Here is an 8,658-nt window from a genome sequence, read left to right as displayed (position 1 = left end):
CAGGGGCATGGACCAAAGATTGCCCAATTGATCCCCATTGAAATCGCAAGATTTCGTTTCCCTTCCCGAAAGGAAATGAATTTTTCCTTGAAAGAAATCTGTCTGCTGGACCTGCTCCAGAAGCTCCATGTCTGTCTTGTACTGAGGAGCTCGGAACTGAATACAGCACTCCAGACATGGCCTCTCTAGGCCTGAGCAGAGGGGCAGCATCACCTCCCATGACCTTCTATCAGTGGTTTTCCTTATGTATCCCAGGATTCTCTTGGCGTTCTTTGCTCCACACTGCTGGCTCATCGACAGCTTGTTGTCCCCCAGGATCCCCAGGTCCTCCTCTGCAGAGCTGCTTTCCAGGAGGTTGGCTCCTAGCCCCTACTGCTGCATGGGTTTATTCCTCCCCAGATGCAGGACCCTGCATTTGCCACTGTTTAATTTGACACGGTTCTTCTCTGCCCAACTCTCCAACCTATCGAGGTCCCTCTGAAAGGCCGCACAAAGCTCCCACGTATCAGCCACTCCTCCCGGTTTGTATCGTGAGCCATGATGGGGGAGTACAGGGGAGCTGGGCCGGGGCCGCGGTGAGGGCTGAGGTGGGCAGTGCGCGGGGGACTTCCCGCCTTGGCCGGCGGGCGGAGCAATCCGCCTTCGGGCTGTGCCGCTGGAGCGGGCGGGAAGCGCGGCTGCCCGCTCCCTGCGCTCCTCGGGCTGGGCGCGGGGCTCTCGCCGCCGCTCGGAGGAAGAGGAAGTGGCCGCGGCCCCCGGCCGGCCTGAGCGGGAGCGGAGCCGCCGCCCCGGCCTGCGCCGCACAAACTTTGTGGCGGGCGGCGGGGCCGTGTGGCGGAGCGGCGCTGCCCGGCACCTCCCCGTCGCGGAGCCGAGGGGGGAGCGGCCCCGGAGCGCGGCGGGCGGGCACGGGCGACAGCCGGAGTAGGAGGAGGAAACGCTGTCAGCGGGGCGGGCCGTCTCCGCCCGCTGGGCATCCTTCAGCACCACCGGGCTGCGCTTCGCCCGCTGCCTGCCCCAGGTACTGTCGCGCACCCAAGGCTCGGCGGGCAAACTTGGTGAGGGGGCGGAAGGGGGTTGCTGCTGGGCAGGGTCTGCTCGCCGGAGCGGGGAAAGCCGCTCCGGGGCTCCGACTCGTCGTGGTCCTCTGGCTCCCGAAGTTCGGAGCGGGGCGCGGGCTGGCCGGCGTGCCCGGGTTCGGAGGGGCTGCTGGAGCCCGGCGCGGGAGGGCACCGCCTCCCGCCCGCTCCCCGGCCGGGTTCGGGCTGCGCAGCTGCTCCAGAGGGTCCGCTCGCTGCGGTCCTGCCGAGGGGCTGGAGCGGAGCCCGCCGGGCGGGCGGTGCCGTCCCGTCAGCCCGTGGGTGCGGAGACTGCCGGGCTCCGCCGGGCTGCCTGCGCGGAGCCCTCCGGGGCGGACCGGAGGCGGCATCGCCGGCAAGCACTTCCAGCCAGTGGGATGGTTGTTTGCGTCCAGCCCCGCCGCGGTGAGGCAGAGCCGGGAGAGGAGGGAGCTCGGAGGGAGCCGGGCGGGCGCCCGCCTGCCCGCCCAGCCCGGCGCCGCTCCTCACTCACATGCCGGGCACCTGGAGGCGGCGGTGCCGTGCCATCGTGTGGCTGGATGGGGTCTGGGATTTTACAGTCGCTGTTTTCCAATTTTATTGCCTTTTCAAGTTCTTGATGTTGTTTCAGCGCGGTTTTCTTACAGTATGAAGAGGCAGTGTGACCGTGGTTCAGCGTTTTTATGTCTGAGTGTGAAATACATCTCTCTTCTCTCTGGTTTGTCTAAATTCTTGTCAAAACAGCTTCTTCTTACAGCCTGTGTATTTCTGGAAAGGGGGAATTTAGTTGAATGGACTTCACAGTTCTTCTTTGATACTTTCGGCTTAGTCAAATAATTAATGGAGACATTTGTTCTCCATTACGCCTGAGCGTGCTTCCCTCCAGAGCGCTCCCCGCTCGGACCAGGAGCGAGCTGAGCCAGAGGCTGCTGTGTGGCAGGACAGGAGCGGTGCTGCACTCTTGGTAGGGGTGGCTGTTGTGCTAAAGAGGATGCTGTATTTAAAATAATAAAAATATAACTATACCTGAAAGAATGTTCTATAATGTTTTCAGCCAAAGTTTGGAAGCTGTGGTCTGATTGTATACTGCTTCAATTTTTATTCCCTTTAAAAAATGTATTTATTTATTTTGTAGGAGAATAACCTTATCAAGATGTTGCTGGCCTCTAGCTTACAAGGGGAGATATTTTTATACATCTGCTTTTATGTTTTATTTTTATTAAATCCAGTCCATTTCAGATCTTGGTATTGAATAACAAGTTAGTAGCAATAACCCTCTTTTTCACAATGCTAGTGGTCACATATGTGTATTTAATTTCTGGTTTTTGTAGGGAAAAAGAAAAGTCTCAGAATGAAGGGTTATTTTAGGAATCTAGCTTAACCTCAAGTAAGTTACATTAGACAAGGGGCTTTCCACCTCTTGAATGTTGGCATTCCCCAGTCTGAGAATGAAGCATGAAATGAGTATATACAGCTGTGATTAAATACCCTAAGGGAGTTCTGAGCTGTGGTACTGGGAAACACAAATACCATATTGGGTATAATGAACTGGCCTCAGACTCTGTGGTGGAAAAGCTGGGGTCACAGACTTGTGAAGAATAAAAATCAAAGTTGATAAGTCTCTATTTGAAGTAAATAAAAAATATTTGCATAACTTCTATTCCATCCCTAAGTTCATGTGAGATCCCAGAGCTTCACACCTTGCACTAGTGATCTACTTTACTTTTTGTCTTCATCAGATGGCTGGGGTTCTACTCCAAGGCAAACTAGCAAAAGGCAGTGAACACAGGACTGTCAAGTCTGTAGTTTTGTGTTTTACCATGGTTTTACTCACTGTCATTAAGCAGCTGTGCATACATCGCAATATGCATCTGTTTCTCATGCCTGTTCTCAGTGGGTTCCAAGTGGTGTGGGGTTAACTTTAAAAGAAAGTTGGATTCATATCTAACATTCCTGTGCATACATTTGTCAGGTTAATTCAATCTTTATTTTTTAATCTGCTATGATTTCTCTTTGTGTTCTTGATAACAGTACTCTTTCTTAGCATCCTGGTAGTCTCCTGTTGTCACATGGAGGCAACTTGCTTGAACATTTGCACATGGTATTTTGGCATAAATTTTACCTGTGCTTGTTCAGTGACATTAACACTTTGTTATCCTGACCAGAAATACACTGCCTAAAAGTATTTTGTAGAAAGATGTGCTGTTATCTGAATCTTTTGCTTTACTGAAAGATGGTGTTGTGGTATCACCAAGTACTAAATATTTTGGATGAATGTTACAGGGTGATGTGGGTGGTGTGGGAAGCAGGGGTCTCCCACCAACCATCTGTTCCTCACTTTGCTCCCCACCGCTAGCACAGCGCTTGCCTTAGTCCTCCACCACTTCTCTCTGATCCTGCTTGCTCCTCTTCCTCCCACCCTGTTGCTCACGTGCCCACACACACCCACACAACCCAGCTGTTTCCCTAGAGGAGTTTAAGCGTGGCTGGTGGCAGGGAGCCCACAGAGGTGGCCTGGTGACTTGCAGGACAGGGCAAAGTAAGCGTGTCATGCAGGGCAGCAGAGTTGAGCCCACGTTGGTGATGTGAACGCTGCAATGAGAACAATAGCACCTAATAAAAGTTTGTTGAAATCATGTTATCATGCTGGCGTGTTATTTGACATGCTGCATGCTAGTGCTGTGCTTTCTTTGTAACTTGTGTTTACAAGTCCTGTCAGGGTAGTCTGTTCTAACTTCCCTGAATCCGTATCATAGTTATCCGTGTATTACTCTGCTTTCTTCCTGAAGCTTAGAAACTCTGGAAGCTAGACTAGCAATTGTCTTAATTAGCCAATTGATGTTTTTCTCTGTTTTTTTGTGTAGTCAGTACATTTTCTTGTCTCCCTGGGAGACAGTACCAAATCCGATGAAATAGTTTGGTTTTTAATTCTAGCAATTGGGGCTGCAATTCATCATGACAGGTCTTCCAGAGTTCTTGGTATGAATCCAGATTAGTCCTGATTTGTGTTCTGCTTCTGTTGAGTTGTGGTATCTTTGGCTTCTCCAGCATGTCTTGGCTTCTGGCACGTTTCATTTTATGCTGGTGTTTCTTGATCCGAGACTGTTCCTCTGCTGAACTTTGTTCCTGTCTCTTAAGCTCTCTGCTTATTCTACATTTCCTTCTTTATTAGGTAATTCATCTCACTGTGTCTGGAAACCTTCTTATGAATTCTCATGTCGCTCCTTGAGTTCCAAGTTCTGCAGATACTCATATTGTAGTTTAAACATGTTCCAGACCTCCCCTGTCCATCCTCCGGTTGCTCATTCCTGTTCATCTTACTAATGAATTCCTTAGTTTTTGAGATTTGCTTTTTGAAATTGAAAACCTTAATTGCAGATTTACTTGGGCTGCTCTACAGTTTAATTTAAATCAAATCAATCATAAAGGATAAATCTGGGATTATTCTTTCACCAACCTTCCTATAAGCTGAGATTTAGTTATCAGCCTCAAGTCCAAAATCCTGACAGCACTGGTCAGATTCATAAGTATGTGGTGAAAAAAAATTGGTCAGCTGTAACATCTGACAATAGATGGGACTGATTTATGGTAATTGTTCCTTGTATCTATAAGTTTTTCAAAATGTTTCAAATTGTTTGGTAAACATCAGTTACTTAAGCACAGATCCCTCCATACAAATAAAAATTATTACATTATTTATTGAATATATGCTTACATATCATCCTGCATGGTAATACTATTGAAAAAAAAAAGACTAAGTGGGTGTCTCTTAGTAAGGACTTTCCCTGTTAGGTGGTGTAATCTCACAAAAAAACCTGTGCAGTGGTAAGGAAACCTGTGCAGGGTGGGAAAAAGGAGAAGTCAGGAGCATGGCTCTTTTCTGGGAGCTGACAAAGGATCATCCTGGCATCCTGTTCTGCTTTCTTTGTTTACCTGTACACCCAGTTTGCCAGGTCTGGTGTTTTTAATTCTCTGCTTCGGTTATGCTGGTTTTTTTTACCTTGTTATTCTCTGCTTCATTGCTGTAACTGTGCTAGGAAAGGGACTGGGCTATAATTTGCAAGCACTCTCAGGGTTTGTTTGGAGCTGAGTGGGGGACTAAACACTCTGGTGTTTCGTAGACTGAGAAGGATGCAAGAATTAAGTGACCACATACCAGCAAGTGAACTGAGCATGAAGTGCTTGTTATTTTGAAAATGGAAAGGTCAGGATTGCAGGAGTGAGGGTTTAAGAAAATAAGCATGTCTCATTACTGCACAACAAATGTGAAGTCCTGCAATTATTTGTAAATGCCTTCCAGCATCCCTGTGAGGTACCTAAGTATTACCCATGGAAGGAAGAATGAAGATGAAAGGTCTTAACCAAAATCAAGAGAGAAAACCTGTTAATACATTGCAGTTATCTTGTTTTCCAGCTGCTGCATTCATCAATAAGAATATTATATTCTATATTTTGTGAAAAGAACGTTAACAGTACCAGTAACAGTAACCTAGGATATGTATTTAAAAAAATAAATAAATTTATTATAAAGCTTGCAAAATACGTTCACTAGTTCTGGCCCATAAATGCTTTAAATATGTTAATGTGAGCAAGCTTGCTCTCACTAATTTTGCTTAAAAACAAGCTGACAAGCATTAATTTTCCATACAGCATGTTTTCCTTGGATGCCATTGTAAGTACCAAAATTACCTTGTTCCTATTTCAGCTGGTAGTATATTTCACTTAGACATTTGCTAGAATATTCAGTCTAATGCTGTGTACTTAGCAGTTGACTCTAAGATTATAAGTATTTAAAATTATTGTTTTGGAATTATATTCAAATCATCCTTCTAAGTAGTCATTGACATTATGCATTGATTAGTTGAAATAAACTGTTTAGCCAATATGTACTTAGTTGATAAGCATTCCTTAAATTACTTATTCTGGTAATCTATTCAAGCTTCCATTAGCCATGTGGTTCTGTTACATTTCAGTGTAATTTTCATTATTATTCCTTGGAGATAAATTGTTAGGGAGTTTCATGAAAGGATGGATCAATAAATCAGAAGATTAGCCTCATTTATTCCCCAGTATACCCCCCAAAAGAAAAGCAGATAGAAGGCAAGGGGTTTTTTTGTTTTTCTTTTCCTTATTTTCTTTGTGCTCTTTTCCTTCTGAAAAGGAATCCTGGGGACTGAATCACTGTTAACAAGAAAATAAGTTGTTAGCTACATGGTATTATTTTATCTTTTTTCTTTGCTAATTCTGAACTTGTTGTATTTCATCTATTTTGAACACACACTAGCAACCCAAGAAATAAAATTCGAGCTGCAAGAGGGTATTACAGCAAAGCTGAGGTTCAGAGATCATCAGCTGAGAACTTGTCACATCTCTATAAAAGAGCTATAAAAATTCCTATGATACATTCAAGATACATTCACTGTCATGGATCACAGAGGTGATTAAAAGTGGAAATACTGCTGGCTTTTTTTTTGTTGTCTTGGTGACTACAGTTTGTTGTAATTTTTTGTTTGGGTTTTTTTCTTTTTCATGGCAAAGGATGGTACTGGCTTCAATAAAACTTATATTGACAAGGAGCATTCAGGGGCAGGTCATTTCACATGCTGGCATAGATTTCTGTCCTTTGCCTCCAGCTGCTCCAGAGCTCCTCTGCTCCTAAAATACACGATGCGGGACAGTACAGGGGAGGAGGAGGTGGCAGCAAATGGTTTATTCTGCAGCTTGTGAGTTGTGTGTTTGTTTGGGATGTATGAATCCTGGGGTAGATTTTGCATTCAGTTTGCAGGAGCAAGCTGCTCCTTTGCTAACCAGTGAAGGCCTCTGCTGGCCTTCACGAGAGAAACTAAGGAATTAATTGACTAGGCTTTGTTGTTCTGCAGCTCAGCATACTTTCTATTCTTGATGCTTTGTGCAGTTAAAGTGAAGATGGAGACTAAAAAACCCCAATCTGTTGTGAGATTTGGGTTTCAGTTCTAGTTTTGTCATCATGTGGCTGAACACGTGAACAGTTTGAGATCAACAAGATCATAGAGCACATGCAAGATTAATTTGCAAACTAAGTGAGATTCTGGACAGAATTAGTTTTTCTGGCATGTGTAGTTGTAAAAGCCCATAACTAAATCATAATTTTAGGGGTTAATGTTCTTCATTAAATGTTACTTTTCCAAGTTTTTTTTTCCTAAGTATAGAACTTCTGAGTTGATAATTAATTTCTGCATTAATGAATAAGAAAATATTTGTCTTAGAACCTACTGCAGAGCAAAAAGAATTTGAAAATTTGGCAATGTCTTTGAAGGATTTTTTTTTTTAATTTGCTAAAAAGTGAATACTTGTGATAATATTTTGGTTTAATATGAATAAAAGTGGAATTCACATGCAGGTATAGAAAGCCAGGATAAATCTATGTAGTACAATAACCTTAAGCATGTCTTAGGGCAAAGTAATATACCTTGTGAAAATGTGCATCGAAGTGAATTTAGATTACTTCGATTGCATCAGTGATGAACACTTTTTAGAGCACTCTTTGATAACTGCAATGTAGAAAATTAAGAAGGTGAACAATGTCTTGTTGACAAGTAGATTTGTAAATGAAAAGCAAGGAGATACTTTCAGATGATGGTGGGAAGACTGAACAGCGCTAACTTCGCTGTGAATGAAAGGAAGAAGGTAATAACTGATGTTAAAAGCCTTTGAAAAGTTATAAAGCAAGCTGTCCCAGAAGGACATTTGTGGGATAATTTTGAGCAGAATTTGGTGATTGAGTGATGACTTGTCATACACATCATCAGTATATTTGAGAAAACTTTTAAGAATTCCTACCTCTGTGGAATTATTTTCATACTTAGACTCCTCTGTTAAAATAGGAACTTTATTTTTTAAGATTTGTTTTCTACTGCTGTAGCACTTGTGTTCTAATTACTGTGGAAAGATTGTGATGTTGTGAAACATAGTTTTTGTCCTGATCCCTCATTTTTTTAAAGTGAAAGGATCTTTTTTCATCATCCTTTTCCATATGCCTGCTTTAAGTAACACAACTGCCTATACTTAGCGAAATGTGAGGAAGCCTTTATCCTCAAGGATGGTGCTTGAAGTTTGTAGCTAAACAGCACAAAGATGAAAATCAGTCTTCTAGGAACACTGACACTCAGGGAATTAATAACAAAAAAAAGCATGTTTTCAGTCTGTTCCCAAGTGGGCAGGTACCCCATGCTAAATGACTTGTGGGTTGTCTCTGTTTGTAGAGGTTATTCTCACATGGGTAGTGAGGGTGGAGGAGTTTTTCTCCAAAGGGCTGAGAAAATGTTTGTGGGAGAAGCACAGGAGAGTGTCTGTGGCTGCTGCTGGAAGTGCAGGTTTTTATTTTTAGCACTTTCACCCCAGTTTGGGCAAGAATGCAAAACACTCTGCGATGTGAAATACAGAGTCCCCAAGGCCTCCTTCTGCAGCCATCACTGTCTAAGAGTCCTGTGGATTTCAGACTATTTGCACAACTAAAGGTTGCAGGCACTGTAGTGGAATGACCTCTGAAATGGAATTTTTTTCCTTGCAAAATGCTGTATACTTATGGTGTGTAAGAATTTTACTGGGCAATCACTGAAAG

The 8,658-nt window shown here is 44.0% G+C and overlaps 1 protein-coding gene across 2 annotated transcripts in view; it reads left to right on the top strand.

Annotated features, from left to right (window-relative positions):
- Positions 1–653: 653 nt before the first annotated feature.
- RFTN1 (raftlin, lipid raft linker 1) overlaps positions 654–8,658 on the top strand; it is a 95,517-nt gene continuing 87,512 nt past the window's right edge. The window contains exon 1 of one of the 2 annotated variants that reach the window (XM_064413675.1): positions 654–1,021. The gene's annotated coding sequence lies outside the window, so the exon portion shown is untranslated. Of the gene's footprint in view, positions 1,059–8,658 lie in introns of both variants that reach the window. The other variant, XM_064413695.1, reaches the window with a different exon arrangement.

The sequence above is a fragment of the Passer domesticus genome, chromosome 1, assembly GCF_036417665.1.
Source record: "Passer domesticus isolate bPasDom1 chromosome 1, bPasDom1.hap1, whole genome shotgun sequence".
Classification (NCBI taxonomy): Eukaryota; Metazoa; Chordata; class Aves; order Passeriformes; family Passeridae; genus Passer; species Passer domesticus.
The sequence above is the reverse complement of the archived record's forward strand: the minus strand, read 5'-3'. Positions and strand labels throughout refer to the sequence as shown.